The sequence below is a fragment of the Falco peregrinus genome, chromosome 1, assembly GCF_023634155.1.
Source record: "Falco peregrinus isolate bFalPer1 chromosome 1, bFalPer1.pri, whole genome shotgun sequence".
NCBI lineage: Eukaryota > Metazoa > Chordata > Aves > Falconiformes > Falconidae > Falco > Falco peregrinus.
This window is the reverse complement of record NC_073721.1, coordinates 31934462-31951253: the sequence shown is the minus strand read 5'-3', so window position 1 is coordinate 31951253 and position 16792 is coordinate 31934462. Positions and strand designations below refer to the sequence as shown.

General features: G+C 39.8%; 1 long non-coding RNA gene across 2 annotated transcripts; it reads right to left on the bottom strand.

Moving 5' to 3' along the window:
- Positions 1–1849: 1849 nt before the first annotated feature.
- Positions 1850–15366, bottom strand: LOC114012677 (uncharacterized). 2 transcript variants are annotated; one of them, XR_003555315.1, is made up of 4 exons: positions 15136–15366; positions 12766–13129; positions 5823–5939; positions 1850–1925 (listed from the first exon to the last, which is right to left on the bottom strand). It is a non-coding gene; the product is annotated as an uncharacterized LOC114012677 (long non-coding RNA). The 2 variants fall into 2 exon arrangements; XR_003555316.1 differs by having other exon boundaries at positions 5823–5936.
- Positions 15367–16792: the final 1426 nt, after the last annotated feature.

The window sequence follows — 16792 nt, the reverse complement described above, 5'->3', positions numbered from 1 at the left end:
ATGTAAATGCTAAGGCAATTGCTGAGCTCTGTCCTTTTATAGCTATGCCACTAACACTACGCTCAACTAGACGGGTTAAAATTAGTTGAAATACTTCTGACTTAAACAGCAATTTCAGAAACAATTGGTTATTTGCAATATATTGCAACAGCTGCACCACAGCTGAACCCAGCTCTTGCTCTGTCACTTTACCCTCTCTCCTCACTGAAGCTTTTTTTCCTGTGACTGCTCCCTTCCACCACAGGCCCTTTCATTACTCTTGAGCCTAAGTTACCCTCTGGCATATGGAAAGCAGAAGTCCTTAAATGCTCACAATGCAGGTCTTGGTTCAGAGTTCATTTGGGATGGAGTTCTTTCCCTTTTCTATGTATCAGCCTCAGTGCTCTGGTAAGTATCATGCTTGGAAAGGTGGGGATGCATCTCAGGGTGATCCAAAGAGGGGGAACAATGAGTATAAAGTGAGACTCTTCTCTTGACCTTTTTGGATGGATAAAAAAGGGTTCCTTCATTTGGCGTCCCAGGAGCAAAAATGTGAAGAAAAGGTTCAGGAAAGGTAAATACCAACAGGATAAGCTATTAGACACCACTAAGGAGTCACTTCCTCTGGTGTATTAGGAATAATAGCAGCAGACCCACCACATGCTCACCAGGCATTATCCGGATGAGTTCATTCTGCTGTATCTTTCTTATTACAGCAGTAATAACAACAGTGCTGCTCTGATGGATTCCTGGAGTTAATTTCTTGATGAGACAGAGAAGGCAGTTCTTGTGTCAGACTCTCTACAGAGCCTGGCAGACCTCTGTATACTTTGTATCTGTGGATTATGTTTCAAGAGTTTTTTTTGTTTTCCTGAAGAAGTAGTATGCATTTCTTTTTATAAACAAGTCTCACAGAATTTTACTTATTAAGAAAAAAAACAAAAAAACTCAGTGTTTTAAAAATGTAGAAAGTGAGTTACAAGACATGTCCCACATCACCGGACATGCATCAGAACAGAAAAAGGAGCGTTCCTCCTCAGCCAAGTGCTTGCCCTCTGCAGATGCCTGACCAAATCTGGGATTTTGTCATGTAATCAGTGCTCTGACTCCAGGAAATAAATCGTGAATGCATAATGCCTGCAACTTTATGGAACTTTGTTGCCAAAGTTTGATTTCATCTCAAGGCATGTTTCCAGAACATCTTCAAATCCAGCACAGTGCAGACTGACATCAGAGGAGGTGGTTCCCCCTTGCAGCTGCTTATTCATTCCTTGTGTTGGCCACAAGTGGTACACAGCACTCCAGCTCGGACCACTGCCACAGCACAGGTGGGAGGTGAAAAAGCTTGGACAATAGCTCTGACAGCAGCTGCTTTTGGTCTCAGGATGAACTTCATCCAAAACCACCAGTTGGGCCTTTACCACATTTAAGCCCTTTGGTCCAAAAACAGTAAAAAAAAACTCAACAAAAACACACAGAGACCTAATTCAAGTGAAGCTTTGTTAGTGGCAATGCCTTACAGGCATCCACCATAACCATGGATGTCACTGAACCATTCACAGAAAAAATGCTTTTGCACGTGCAGTAAGACTGCATAAAACTGACTGGCTGTTCCTTTCTGAGAGAGTGCACTTATCTTCACCTTGCAAAAAACCCACCCCAAACCAAAAAAACTTATACCACTGACCAGCATGGGTAATAAATCCTGTGTCCAACAGGCTTGTCATCTGGTGGTGAGTCACTACACACCTTATAATGTATATCATTAATTTGATTTTGAAGGAACAGCACTTGCATGTTATGTCTCACGGGGTTGTAAACAATAAGTCTGATACATGCTGCACAGACAGCTCACGTGGGCAAATAAAGCAGATTTTATTCATGAAGGAAATCCCCAAGGGAGCTGGGAATTGGTTCTAATGCCATTTAATCTCAGGGTTTAGGAGCTAGAAAAGAACAAGGGGAAATAGTTTAAGAACCTGTACCAGCTGGTGGTAGCGTCTGTGCTTTAGGAGGATGCAAACACACCCACCCACCCACCCCCTGCCCACGCACAGACACCCCCTCCACCCCAAGGGCTGCAGAAATGCTGTACAACAGCAATTCCTATGAAGCTGGGGGAACATCTGTCCACCTGACATTCCACCAGTCAGGCCCACTGTTGGGCACAGCATGGGCACATCTGACACTTTCTCTTGTTCTACCCTCATTGCCTTCTCCATTTGGGAGCTCTCTCTCCTTCCTACTTTCCCCAGATTACAGGTGTCATTGCAGAGAAGTGGTTTGTCCTAGTCCCCTTCTTGTGGGCAAGAACAGCTAAGGCATCTTTCACTCCCTGATGTCTTTCCTGTTCTGCCTTGGCTAAGATTGTGAGTATAAGGGTTCAGTGCACATGTGTATCCATGTCTGTTACGTGACATGGTTAAACGTGTTAAGACACTGATCTCTGTCTAGGTCTACTCCTCTTGCAAATGCAAAATCAGGATGGGAAACTTTGCATCCATGTGAGTGTGGAAAAGGACAGGTAGCTGAGGTCTCTCAAAAAAACCAAGCTATTTGTGTCTCATTGTAAAGTAGCCATTGACATACAGATGCATACACACACGTACAGAGAGCAAGCTCTTATTTTTTCTTCCTTTTTTTTTTAAAAAAAATCATCTCACACTATGTCTTTGAGTTAAAAACAAACAGGAGAATGAGCACAAAGAGAGTAATTTAAAATTGAAATTTTTTTTACTGCCTATCCATCACTTCTGTTCCAAGTAGCTGTTGAACATTACCTTGTCAACTCTTCAAGTATTTAACTACAAAATAATCTTCATAAATAATGTAGGCAGATTAACTAAATGGTACATAATTACTGCAAATTTAGAGTCCCGTTGCAGAATATATTTTATCAATGATTACAGTGCTTACAGACTTTCCAAACACTCTCTTGTATATTTGACAGTAAGCCATAGGAAAATTTCAGCTGCCTATAACTGCTTTTCAGAATCTATAATAACTTAGATTAACATGTTATTAAAGGCTTTGATTTAGGAAACAACGAATACATTTTTCTATTTTTTTTCTCCTTTCACTTGAAGTTCAAAAAAGAAAAAAGCACAAGATTGGACTTGTAAAGTGGAAGTTTTCAAAGTTGATTGCAGGTTCACAACTGTGTAACAAGGTACTTTCACTACGGCAGAGACTCAAAGGAGACAATTAACAGGAGCAATGAAGCAATTCAAAGGGAGGGTTGTGGGACTTTTTAATTGGTGCTTCAGAAAGGCAAAGTTCCCTCTATACAGAAAAGACAGGAGCCAGGGAGTAATTGCCTAGCCATTTCTGTAAAAAGGGCTTGAGATCTCAGTTAAATAAGATCTTGATCTTAGCACAAGAAGGTCATGATTCTCTGGAATTGTAAAGATGTTCCTCCCTGCAGTGGTGCATTAGTGATTTGAAAGATTTTACACCGGTCATTATGAGGTGCTGAATGAAAGACAAAATAAAAGCTAAAATGTAGAGTCACTACAGTTCCTGTTGTGGAACAAGGGAAAAATCTCTACTGACTGCAAGAGCAGCTGCGCCTGTCTCTATTGGTAATGAAATAGTCATCTTATATCCGAGCACTTACAGTCTTCACTGTGTTGATGCTCACAGTACAAATGTGATTGTGGGTAAGGACAATATATCTGCTTCTGATAGTCTGAACAGAGGCTGAGTTACTGGTCCCAGAGCAGCAGATGCTTTTCAGGCTAAGAACCTAAGATTAAGTTTCCAGAGTCCTGGGCTGGCAACAGAAGCACCATTATATGACTAGGGTCCAATGCAGTATTCTGTCCTCAAAAATGTACGGGCAATTCAGTTTTGTTCTCATTTCCCAGGCCAGCTCACTTCAGCATTCACTCTGTGTGTTTTCTCCATTCTCCCCACACCTCTTGAGAAAGCAAAGGCAGCAACAGGCAGATTGCCTTTAAAATCAGCAAAGCCTTGAATGCCCGTTGCTATCTGGTGCCTTCAGTGTCCAAGTTAGCTCTGTGTGGTACTGTCCTGTCTTGTTCCCATCCTAGTTCTGTTGCTCATTAGCAACTCTGCTTATGCCTCAAGTTGACCCACCTTCTTCAGAAAAAGTTCCTGGCTTGAGTAAGGTGTAAGCCTGCTCTAAGTGACTTACAGAGCATCTCCATTTGCTCTTGAATTCAGGGGGAATTTGGTTTTCAAACTTCCTTTCTCAACTGCACATTGACCTCAGTGTTGTGCTTCACTGCCTTGCGTGTATCAACACTCATGAACTCATGAGCTATTCCTTTGGCACTGAAGATTGCAAGAGTGAAGGAGCTCAACGTCTCATAGTATTAGTCAGCATGCCATCAAGTCAATAGAGCTGTGATCAATCCTTTTGAGAACAAAACCCCCATCTCATTTTTTATTAACCTTGAGATTCTTATAACTATAACAAAAGTAATAGAAAGACCAGCTTCTGAGTATATTAGATGAACATGAGGAAAGAAACTGGGCCGTTTCTGTGAAATAAATGATTTCTAGGCAACACATCTCTTAGGAAACATCTAGGTCTCAAAGAGATTAATTTGCATTGTGTGGAAAAAATGCTCACACCATTCCCAGGGCAATCTCTGTCATGTATAGTAGAGTAAGGAATTCAGGAATGCCATAGGAAAAAAGCTGGTCTGAAATGGAATTTCATCCTCAGTTTTTGCAACAAATAATGATAAATTTGGGGCTGTCTTATCCACAGGTAATTACCCTTGTCATCATATGTATAGATTTGGGATGTGGAACCCATACCTTGAAATTCTGTGCAAATTAATTCTAGACAGGCAAGCCTTACTTTACACAATGACAGAATTTAGTGGCATGTGGTAATTTGAAAGCCCATTCACTGTTGCCATGCAGTACAGGTAAAATTAGGTATTTAAACTGGTGTTTAGGTAATCTGCCCCCTGAGGGCTGCTTTTCACATGTAATCTTGGAAAGTCATCTGTTCTCTCTGTGCTTTATTTTTTTTATCTGTAAAATATAGGTACTATGATTATCTTCATGTAAACCCTGTCTAGATCACAACTAGATTGGAATGAAGAGCAGATTTTTTATTCAGTGGTTGACTTACAAAATCAGGGGGAAAATGCTGTATATTAAATAAAAATGGAGATATCTTCTTTGTCTTAATTTTTCATAAAAGCCATCTGCAGGTATTGTGTTCAGTCCCAAGCAAAGTGATTCATTTCATCCAGGCTTTGACCAATTTTTTCTTCTTTTTTAAAAATACATTTCATACTACCAAGTTTACATTTTACAAAATCTCACTCGATGTTTTCTTTGAAAATTCTCAAAATGCAATACTTTTAGCATCCAGAATACTTTTTTTTCCCCATTTTGACAGTAGTGAAGCGTTACAGTTTTAATTTTTAAACCTTTTTTTTTTTTCTTCAGTGCAGGGGAGAGCTGTTGATAGTATCTGCCAAATTTGAAACAATTTCACAAATAACTGTCTTACTTCAAGTTTTCACCTTCTATTTTTGTTTGGTTCTTTTACTTTAGACCAGCTCAATATGTAGTCCCTGGTATAATGACTACCCAGCCCCAATGGAATCACTTTTAACTTAGCTAATTGCTTCTGTTTTCTAGGGAAGGAAGGAATATCATCAATGGTAGAGTAGGCAGACCTGCTGCAGACTGACAATCCCACATACAGCAGTCAGTTTTGTATTTCTGTCAATTAATCTTCATGCTTATTAGCCGACAAAATTACGGGGTTAGGATGCAGGAGGGAGCTTATCACTTATCCCAGTCTCTGTCTTTTATCATCTTTGCTTTATGCTCTACAAAACCCCAGACCTCACCTGCAATAGGTCCCATCTCAGTTTCTTCCATTGTCATCTCAGTCATGGCAGCAAACAGGAGATCTTTTATGATTTGAGTATTTCATCTCATTTGTTTCAGTTGTGACTCTGGTTCTGCTAGAGGGAAAAAAACAACATGACAACAATTTCTCTTCTTGACATTCGAACTGCTGCATAACTCTACCCTGACTTGTATCTTATCTCTTACCCCTTCCTCCCTGCTCAAAGCTCATATCTTTCTGGGCCTTGCCAGTGATTTCTTATCTGATCATCTGCTTCTGTTGTCTGGCTCTTCCTCCTTTCACAGTTCCAGCATGCACACAAGAGATTTTTGAGCCTTAACTCCTATGCTTACAGCAGCATTAAAAAAAATAGCTACCAGTAGTTATAATGGAAAATTTTAATCTGTTGTTCTTCACTGCTTTCACTGAAGAGCTACTTCTGAATGTGGGCAAATAAATGGTAATGTCAAGTTTTCCCTTTGCACACACTGTTTCATTGTTTCATATGGAGTAGGAATGAGGCGAGTAAAAACTTGCACCTCTGATTCTGCATTATCTGCACTCATTTACTGTGTAAGTTTTCAAATTTTAGATTTGCACACCCTCATAAATGCCATCCACTAATACTGTGTAAGTTTTCAAATTTTAGATTTGCACACCCTCATAAATGCCATCCACTAATGGTAGGTCTCTAATCTTACCAGTGCCACAGGGTCCACATGAAGAGGAGCCCAGACTTCAGCACATTGCAAAGTAATACTGCACTGGATTCCAGAACTAAGCTTCTCTTGAAATAGAGTGAAAGCCCTGTTGCTCTCATTAAATTTGTGCATGCAGATGAGATGGTGGGCATCTCTGTATACAGATTAGCCTCTTGCTTATGATTTTTGGGTCACCTATCTAACAGTTGCAGCTTCTGTTGTAAGATGTGATAGTGTGAGTAAAAGATGAAGAGAAAACATTTCCAGCGAAACTGTTTCTTATATCTAGAATGACTTTGAAGGGTTGAGGTTCTCGCGTTTGGGTGTTCAGCTGAATGCTGCATGATGTTGTTCCAAGTCAGGTTGAATAGATATACACATCTTGTATGATATCCACATCATACAATTATTGTGCTGCCTTCGTTAAAAGGTATGACACTTTCATGGCATGCAGAGCAAATGAGAACTACTTTCTTAAGCTTAGCAATTTAGAGTTCACACAACGCCATCTTACAGAGCTTTACAGCTAAACAGTTGGGGTTGGTGTCTTTTTTTGTAGTCAGTTAATCATTTTTGTTTTCATGGATGTTTAAAAGCAAGGATATCACTTTTCTATAAATTTCCCTGTGCTACATCCTCTTGCTGAGCACCTCCAAGTAAGTATTTCTTGTCACCACATACATTTGAAATACCAAGACATTATGGCACTTTGTGGAAGCTGGGGAAACCATACACAGAAATTATGTTTTCCTTAAGAGCATACAAGTTTTCTAGGAGAACAAAGAATCAAGATTTCTGCTATCTGGGAGAAAATACTAGCTACTGATCCTTATTTCTTATGTTTTCATAAACATCTGTCACAAAAATGACACAGATTGTGTTTTCTTGTTGGAAAGAGAAGCCATGGAACAAAAAGACAGAGTCTGAGCTTATCCTTCTATGGAATTGAATTGTCTCCTTTGTGTCAGAAAGAAGCCAGCTGGGTTTGAAACTTGTACTGCTGATGCCACAGGCAGTCATCATACATAAGTATCACAACAAATGGATGGCTGGAGTCAAACCTTCTGGCAAAAGGCCTGGCTGGTACTTACTTCTGCCTCCACATAAGAAACTATTTGAAATGCGAGTTACAAACAGGCTGTATGTTCTGCACCTCCTGCTGCTCAATTAATACTTTGCATTGGCAAAGAGGAGTTGGTACACCCCCAACCCAACAAATCAGGTACAACTACAAACTCTTGTAATTACAAAAGAAAGTAGTTTTGCTCATGTTTACAGTACTTTGTACAGCTTGTCAGAAACTGGAATTTCTGCTTTGCAAGATCTGCTGATATTTCCACGCTAAGTAAAAAAAAAATAAATTCCTTTTTTTTCGTTCTCCTTTCAGAGAAATAGGAAAATCTGGTGCCTTAGGGCCATTTGATTTTTGTTTTCACCGAAACATTGCAGCTTACTTTGACACTGAGCAACATCTGCCTGCACTGCTGCAGTGCCTGTTAGAACTGTCATGCAGATGGCCCATGTCTTACAGCACTGGGGCTAGACTAGCCTACATTTCCCATGATCTCTGTGGCATTTGATGCTGAGAAAGGAACCATGTGCTCAGTGAGAAAAGTAGTAAAACAGTGGTGGTTGACAGAAAAGATACTAAGAGTAGAAGGCATGCACTTCCCATACATAAGGCAATGATCTGATGCAAGTAGTTGCCAATTTAGGCAAAGCTGAGCTGAAAGAAAAAGAGAAAACCAAAATACTTTATTTTTGTTTTGGCCCAGCCAATCATGCCAACTCAGAAATCTTGCCTCCTCTGCAAAGGAATTTTTTCATTTGGGAGATGTTAACTTCTGCACTTCCCTTCTGCACTGAGCACTGCCACTATTTTTCAGGGGAAGAGCTACAGCTACGTGCACATCCTTTGAGACACCTTGATTTTTCCTCCTGATCCACAGTCTCAGTAGTTCAGCTCTCCCCAGGGTTCAGCGAGTCCCTCCAGCAAAAGTGAGAATCACAGAGGTACCTTATTCCATTTCTTACACCATTCTTGTTCTTTCCTAAAACTTGTCCAGATAAACCCTGTTGCTATCCTGGTAGAACAAAATCTTATTCTTTTTAACAATATTGACAGTAATGCAGGCTGGCACTAGGACCTCCTTTTCTTCGAAAACTTTGAACATCATGGGATGCCAGTCAAACAGATTGTGCAACAGCTCAGTGGTCATTCATTCACTTGCCTACAGCACTGGCAGCAAGTGGCTCTGAATTCCCCCATCTGATACAGGCACACTAAAGGAAAAGGCTGCCTGTGGGGAAAATAAAAAGAACAGCAACAGCTTATAGTGATTAAGTCACTTAGTGCCGTGGCTATTAAGCTGGAATGAAAAAAAGGGCAAATGCTCTTTTCCTTTCCTGTCTTTTCTCCTGCACTCTTTATTTCAAAGCAGCAAGTCGCATAATCTTTCTATTAAGGATCACTTCAACAACAATCTAGCTTTTGTTTCTCATATGGCCCCTTGCTATTATGGCTCAACCCTTTGGAAACTGTTTTAACAAGGTTATTGCTTAACAAAAAAAAATAATTTGAAAACTCTCCCACAAACACAGAAAACTTCTTTGTGTTATTCAGAGAGAAGCCATCTGCAGCCAGCCTGCCTTGGGCTAGGATCTCTCAGATCAGACTGAGACGCACTGCCCATGAAATAACACCCGATTCTCTCTGTAAATGCAAAACAACACAGGCATCCTCCTCAAATTCTGATGGTGTATTTGCATTGGAAGTGGCTAATGCTTCCCTTCCCGGTGTGATCAGATATTTCTTGGGAAACTTGCCATGTACTGTCCCAAGATCCATCTGTCTTAAGAAATCTCGGCTTTTCTGCCTGTGACAGTTGCTGGAATGCCTTTGTGAGCCAGTTTTTGCAAGATCTTAAATACCCACTTTTTCCTGAAAAGTCAAAGCAAGACATTTGTGGGCTCGACATTAAACCTCTGTGTTGTTTGTTTTATCCCTCCACATCAGTCCAGGTTATTAACCTGATGCTAGATTTGGGGGCCCTAATTATTATTCCCTACAACAGTACCTAGTCTGTACAGACACCAGTTGTGTCCCATCACAAAGGGATTAAGTAAGAGAGGTCTCTCCTCCTGGTATCTGGCCACCCAAGGAATCTCAGAATTCCTGAGAAAAAGAAGGTTGAAAATCCAGAGCACAGGTAAATAAAGCTGACAGGCAGGGTGGGAGAAATAACAAAAGCTCAAGTCAGGTACTTTTTAAAAAAAAAAAAACAAAACCAACAACCTCTTCCTGAATAACCCCTTACTTTCAGAGTATAAGCCATAATGCCTTCTACTTACCAATATCAATCACCCTCCACTTTTGTGGTATCTATGGAAAAAGCAGAGCAACTCCCAAAACTAAAAAAGAAAAAGCTATGAATACTGAAATCAATAGGAAAGCCCTCATCCTAGCCATTAGAGTTCTAGCAGGTAATGATCTAACAATTAAAAAACCACTATCGTTACTCCTTGCTTATGTCCCTACTGTCATCTTCAAGCTCTTGAAGGCCTAATAGGCATGTTTTTATATCCAGAGATAAAATGTAATGGTACCACAGAGCGTCACTCTGCCCAGCACTACAATTGCATTGGATGTAGCTCTCATTATATGTGAATGAACAACAATGGCTGAGATTATTTTCCCCACTGAACTGCCACTGCTGACATTTACGACTCCAATGGGTAGCAGTAACTTTTCTTTCAGTGTTGTTAGGTAAACTAAAACTTCAGTGTTCACAAGACAACAATATTTTTTGTCAGGAGAGATTACATTCAACTCTTACGTCCTCCATGTCCAGTCAACATCAAGCAGGGTTGAGCTGGCTTGAAGGTGGAATTGCTGATGAATGATAATCACTGAAAAATGTCTGTGACTCACTCTGTAGAGGGATATGTTCCCTCCCTTGCAAGAGCATTAGTTTTCCTGTGCTCTGCCAGGACTAACAATGGATAATTCTGGTTCTACCTGTACAGGCTGTTTAAAATCTTGGCAATTGCCTTGGGATGTAAATCTTTGGAAGGGGAAAATCCTTCCCTGTAAGAAGTCAGAACTGCTGGTTGGATTGAAATTTCTGAGGCACTCTGGTATCTTCCATTAATAGTAGAGCTGAATATCACATGGTTTTTTTTTTAAGTATTTATCTTCATAATACACCTTAAAAGCAATGTTTTAAAAGAGGAGAGGAAGAAAGGACCAGGTCTTCTGGTAAAACTTGTGGGTATTTCAGACGTTATCTTCTTCAGCAGTTCTACCTGGAGTTTCTGTATCACTAGCAGTTTACTACAATTTCCCCTCCTCTTTTGCTGCAGCTCACAGGCTGATGTATACACTAAAATGCCAAGCAGGCATGCATTTCCTTCTGTTGATGTTATGACAGAGACCATAACTCCTGACAGGGACCTGTTCCTTCCCTGCTTCATTGAAATGGAAGAATCATCCATGTAGGTTTAAACAATGGCTGGCCTTAGTAACTTGCCTGAAAGTATATGAAAGAGCTGCAGCAAAATTACACATTTCAATAGGGTCTCTTAAATTTCAGGTAAGTCCACAGGGCATGTCTGTAGTTAGTGGGTGATGGAGACAGCAAAACTACATGTCACAGAGGTGGTGGCAGAAGCAACCCCGACCCTTTCAGTTCCCTGGTAACTCTGTGCTGCTCACCTGTAAGATGACCTTTCTTTACCTTCAGGAGCATATCTGAATTTAAATATTATATCTATGTTTGAATATCATAACTGTACCTGTCTTGCCAAACCTCTTCTCCTTCCATGTTTACAGGAACACCTGTGTGTGTGCGCGCATATATACATATTTTAGCTTCAAATTAAATCTATGCTTTTCTGGGCTTTTTTTTTCAAGTAAGTAGACAAGCAGATTTTTCTTTCTGACTGTTCAATATTAAAGTGGGGCTTTTTTGTTGTTGAGGTTTTTTAAACAGGACCTGTCTCTGTGTTTGTGAGTGACAGAATGAATACTTCTGTCTGGAGGGGTTTAAAAAGTTTAGAATTTATATACTTCAAGAAGCAGAGAAAAAAAAGAGCAGGACTGGATTTAACTAGAACCATTGTTGATTTGCATCCTAAAAGGTATCTGACAAGTATAGTAGTGACACAGCCAAATCTCACTAAAGGGTTCCTCCTTTCTTTACCCACTCAAAATGACAAAACCATCACAAAGAGAGGTCTTCAGAGACCTCCCAGCTGAAGCTGTAACCAAAGGCAGAAAAATCTTTAGAAGGACAAGTATTCTTTCTCCTGTCACCTTTAGCACTCAGTACACCAGCCTAGTGTCACAAGCCACATACAAAGTCAGTGCACCGGAGCTTCTTCAAGGCAAGAGGCTTGAAAAGATATCTGCCATGAATGCCACTGATCTTTTTTTGATTGTGTTGTACTGAATCTCTGTACAGATTGCTTGTCTGCAAAACAGGTCCTGTTCTCATTGGCATGAATCCCCTGGCTGCAGGTTTTCACTCCCCTTTGAAAACAGGCAATATTTCAGTGCTGGAAATTAGCATAAGAACAGAAGGAGCAAGAGAGTCCACTCTCAATCAGTTTTGGTCACATTGAAAAATTTTTGTATGTCTTTCGACCAGAAACAGTCAGGTTTCAATGAAAGGTGCATGAATCAGGTGGTCCATAAGGCAGGCAAAGTTACCTGTGCAGAGGAGCTCCAGGGACAGAAAGGAAGAGCCTCACTCTATCTTGAAAGCTCTGTAATGTTAGTCACAAGATGGATTGTGCAACATATGTATGTAGAAGCATACATGTATATAAAATACAATATTTCAGTTGGAAGGGACCTAGAAGGATCACCTAGTCCAGCTGCCTGACCACTTCAGGGCTGGTCAAAATTAAAGCAAATTATTAAGGACTTTGTCTAAATACCTCTTAAACACTGACAGACTTCAGGCATCAACCACCTCTCTAGAAATCCTGTTCCAGTGTTACTACTTTCTCAGTAAAAAGATGTTTCCTAATACCACATCTGAACCTCCCCTGATGCAGCTTCGAACCATTCCCATGTGTCCTGTCACTGGACATCAGGGAGATGAGATCCACACCTCCCTCTCTACTTCCCCTCCTTAGGAAACTGTAGAGTAGATAAACACAGCATCCTCAGCACGTACATACAAGCAATATAATGGAAGGAAAAAAAGAGAAGATGCAGCAATATGATTCACTTACGAAAATTCTGCTGAATACCCAGGAGACAGTTGAGCGTATTCACCTTACACTCCTTGCAGAGGTAATGAAGAGAGATAGGTACCTCCAGAGGCTAATTTAGTCCATTACTCTCTTATAAAGTAATTAGGCTTCATCAGGTGAGGAGAAATCTGGGCCCTCAAGTTGCCAATAATCTTTAAACGAGCACCTGAACTCCCTCTGTAGCTTGACAACTAGAAAATGTTTCTTCAGCTCCTATCCAAAATGTTTGCATGTTGTGTTACACAGCTTCCTGGGAGAATATGCTTGCCGCTGCTTCTGGCAAAAAGAATCAGGTGAAAATACTCTTCAGGCTGTTAACTTGCTTCAGGCATTTGTCATGGTTCTGGGGGGAAAAAAAACATGGCAGGTCCTACATTCAGAATTCTGGTGAGCTTTGAAATATACCTGACCCACATACAAAGTAAAATATAGATATCTAAAGACAAAAATAACCCCAAAAACCCAATATATCTCCCCCATTTTTAATATAGTTTAAATGCCATGTGTTCTTTTACCTCATAAGTTGTTTTCCTCTCCTTTCCTTTTTAATTTAAACAGAAATCCCCGTCTTCCACCTCAAAACTGCTGCTTGGTTAATCTGTGGTGTTCACATCATAGCTTATTCTGCAGCAGAAGGAAATACCTATGCTCCCAAACCAGCACAATATGTGTAGGAAGTTGGAAATGGCTTGCCAATGACATTCCAAGTACAGCATTTCTACTTTGAAAAATCCCTCATTCCCACATCTGGCATAGTTTCACGTGGAAGATGATGAGTGAAAACCTGGCTCTGCTGCAGCATCTAGACATTAAGGACCTAATCTGCTTAGGTGCTTTAGAAAATCTCTAGACATCTACCTGCATCATTACATAGCTAAATAGCTCTAAAAATCTGGGCTGTGGAGACTATTGAAGCAACTGTGCAAGGTCCAGTGCTATTAGCTGTTCTTTGATCAGTCAGGACTATAGGATTTGGCTTGCAGGTAACAGGTAATTGCCCATGATGTGTATCATTGCATAAAAGGATTCCAAAAGCAGAGAAATGCTGCTTCTCTTCTGGCCACCAAGACCTTCTTTTACCAATTTGACTGTGCAATATACGTTGAAAATATTGTTTCACCAAAACATATGTCTTCAGTAGCTATGAAGTACAAATCACCTCTTTTAACTGAAAAGTTTTACAGACTAGCAGTAGGAGAAGAAAGCATGAGACTGTGACACTACAGCCATTGTTCCATTAGAAGAGAAGGAAACGCATTACATTTTGTAGGCTTACAAGTATTTGGACATTCATTGATTAACAAATGAACTGAAGCTGCACTTAGATGCCCATGGAGATAAGTGCAGCATAAATGGGAATACAGTGGGAATGAAAAGAGAGCTCTATGCTCTATGAAGTCAGGCTTTTGCCTTGCTTCTTGCTGCAGATATATGTATATCTGTGCATGTCTGAAGGTTCTGCTGGACATTGCTGAGGACAAATAAATGTTAAAGGAATATAAACAATTTCCTAAGCAAGCCCAGGACAAGGGTAGTGAGCAAGTCGCTGGTTTTTGTAGCTATTGCTCAAAAAATAAAAGACCCTTTATAATTAAAGTGCATGTAAGAAACCTTCCTAGGACTAGTAAAGATAAGACAGTCTAAGTGGGCACCATTTTTAGAACAATTTCCTGCCCCCCCCCCCCGCCCCCCGCAAATTCAGATTGAAATAAAAAGTATAGGTTAGGCAATTCACATTAATTTCAGTGAATTGTTTCATTTAAAATGTGAATACTTCAAAAGGGACATTTGAAAGAAGTCAAAACATTTCAGTGATCATTTAACAACATTTTCTTTCTTTTTTTTTCTGTTTACACTAGCATTTTTTTACATTATACTTTCATTTTGGTTCCTTTGATTTTAATATCAAAAAGAAAAAGGAGATGGAAAACTTGCCTCCAATCTAAGAAAGCACTTATGCCAACTCTGTATGAATGTATGTGTGTGTATATATATATATACACACAGCCTTTTCATTCAAGGTAAATTTTAAAAAAACCCACAGAAACAGTGTTTCCAGTTGACAAACAAAAATAAATCTTTCTTTTCTTAAATTTTATTCCACTTCTCAATCTGAAAGTCAGTTATTTGTAAAGGTAGCATTTTCACTGTGACGATGGGAATCTGTTCTGTAAAACCTGAGTCCATTGTGAGAAATTAAGGCTAAGAGACATGTGAACTTATTTAACTGGAAACTAAATTAAACACTTTCCCTGCAACAATAATGGCTATAAAATTTGTCCATCCCGTTGTTACATCTGCTTTACCTCTTTAAACTACTGACAATGAGCATTGGAATCAAATCCTTACATGATTTAGGAGGACTGAACTGAACCAGCTGGTAATTTTCCTCTATTTCCAAGCATGCTGATCATACCCAGTGTAATGTTCTGAGCAGCAGCTTGACCTTCTTGTTAGGATGAGATCCTATGTAATTCAGTACCACAGCAGTATTTCAGGTACCTGGTGACCTGATTCCAGCTCTTCATCTGTTAAAGTCAATATATTTACTTAATACTGAGGTCAGGTCCAGGACCTCAGTCCCTGTGTTAGTTGTTTGTCTTGCTAGTGAGAGAATTAGATATTACTTTCTACATTGTGAGCACACCAGCTCTAGTCCTGTGAATAGGAACACATTTGACTCTGTCCCCTCTGGTATAAAACACCATCATTACGCTGCAGCAGGCACAATGAAGCATAATTTGAAAGTAATGGTCAAAAGTAACAAACCCCCGTCAAAACACATAACTGCATGCTGCTTCCTAAGTAGCACAATCCTCTAAAATGAACAAAGGCAAGCTCCTTAATGCTTTCTTTTCCTAGGCTCACATGGTAAAGATCAGCTAAAATAACCATAATAGTTGAAATTCAAATAATGATTGAAAGTTTGTATTTTTAATATATTTATTCAGTTAAAAAAAGTAGCTTTGTTACAATTCATTAGTACCATAATCTAGATTGTGCTAGTTTTGACATGAGAAATATCAAGATGGGAAATCATAAATGGATATAATTTTTTTCCTGTGAAGTTCAGAATGTTAATTTATATCCAAGCAAGCTGACTTAGGAACAGATATTCCTTCTTTCAGGAAATTTGCTACAGGTATATTAATAAAAAAAGATTAACTTCCTTAGTTAGTTGATTCAAAGCAAATACTTCATGGCAAGAGCAAAAACACTTCTGTGGCAAAAGCAAATACCTAGGAGACTTGGGGGGGGGGGGGGGGGGGGGTTGGGGGGCTTTCTGGAGGCACATTCACATCCTTAATAAGTCGCATAAGAGTTGCAACCTGCAGTGGCCATATACATAGAGCAGTGAAATAATCATGCCTGTTTCAAAAAGGAGCACACAGATGTGCTGCACTTTATAAAGTCAAGGGAATAAAATATGTTACAACATACAGGCAGGAGACTGAATATCAAAAGCAGGTTACAATGTCTTTCACTGGTTAAGTTCTGACCAGAAATGAAGGACATGGTGAAGCTAACCTATGAAATTACAATGGCTTCCTGTCAAGCCAAGTTTCTCCACAATGTAGACACTTCAAAGAGATCATCTATCCAGGGTCGACAACTTGGTGGCAAGCTCTAAAATCTTCCTGTCTTTTTTTTCATATCTATAAACAGGAATACTCAGAGGTATAAACAGGTGTACAGAGGAAAAGAGACATCTCATCTTACGTCTTATCAGTTCAATCTAGGAGAAGCCAGTACTTCCACTGGAAAAAGTAGTTCCCACATTTGTCCCAGCTCTGGCTTCTCATTCCTGCTCCATACATGGTCCTTGTCCCTACACCTTTACAAGCATTTGGGTGACTGTGCTGTGAATCAGTGAGGCACTGATCAGGTGAAAAATTATTTTAGAAAAGGCTAATTTCCCTGTCCTTAGCTTAGTTTTCTGCAATTTCTGAAGCTGCATTTATTCACAAGGGGTTAGAGTCTGTGTTAATCATACAGTAGGAAATTT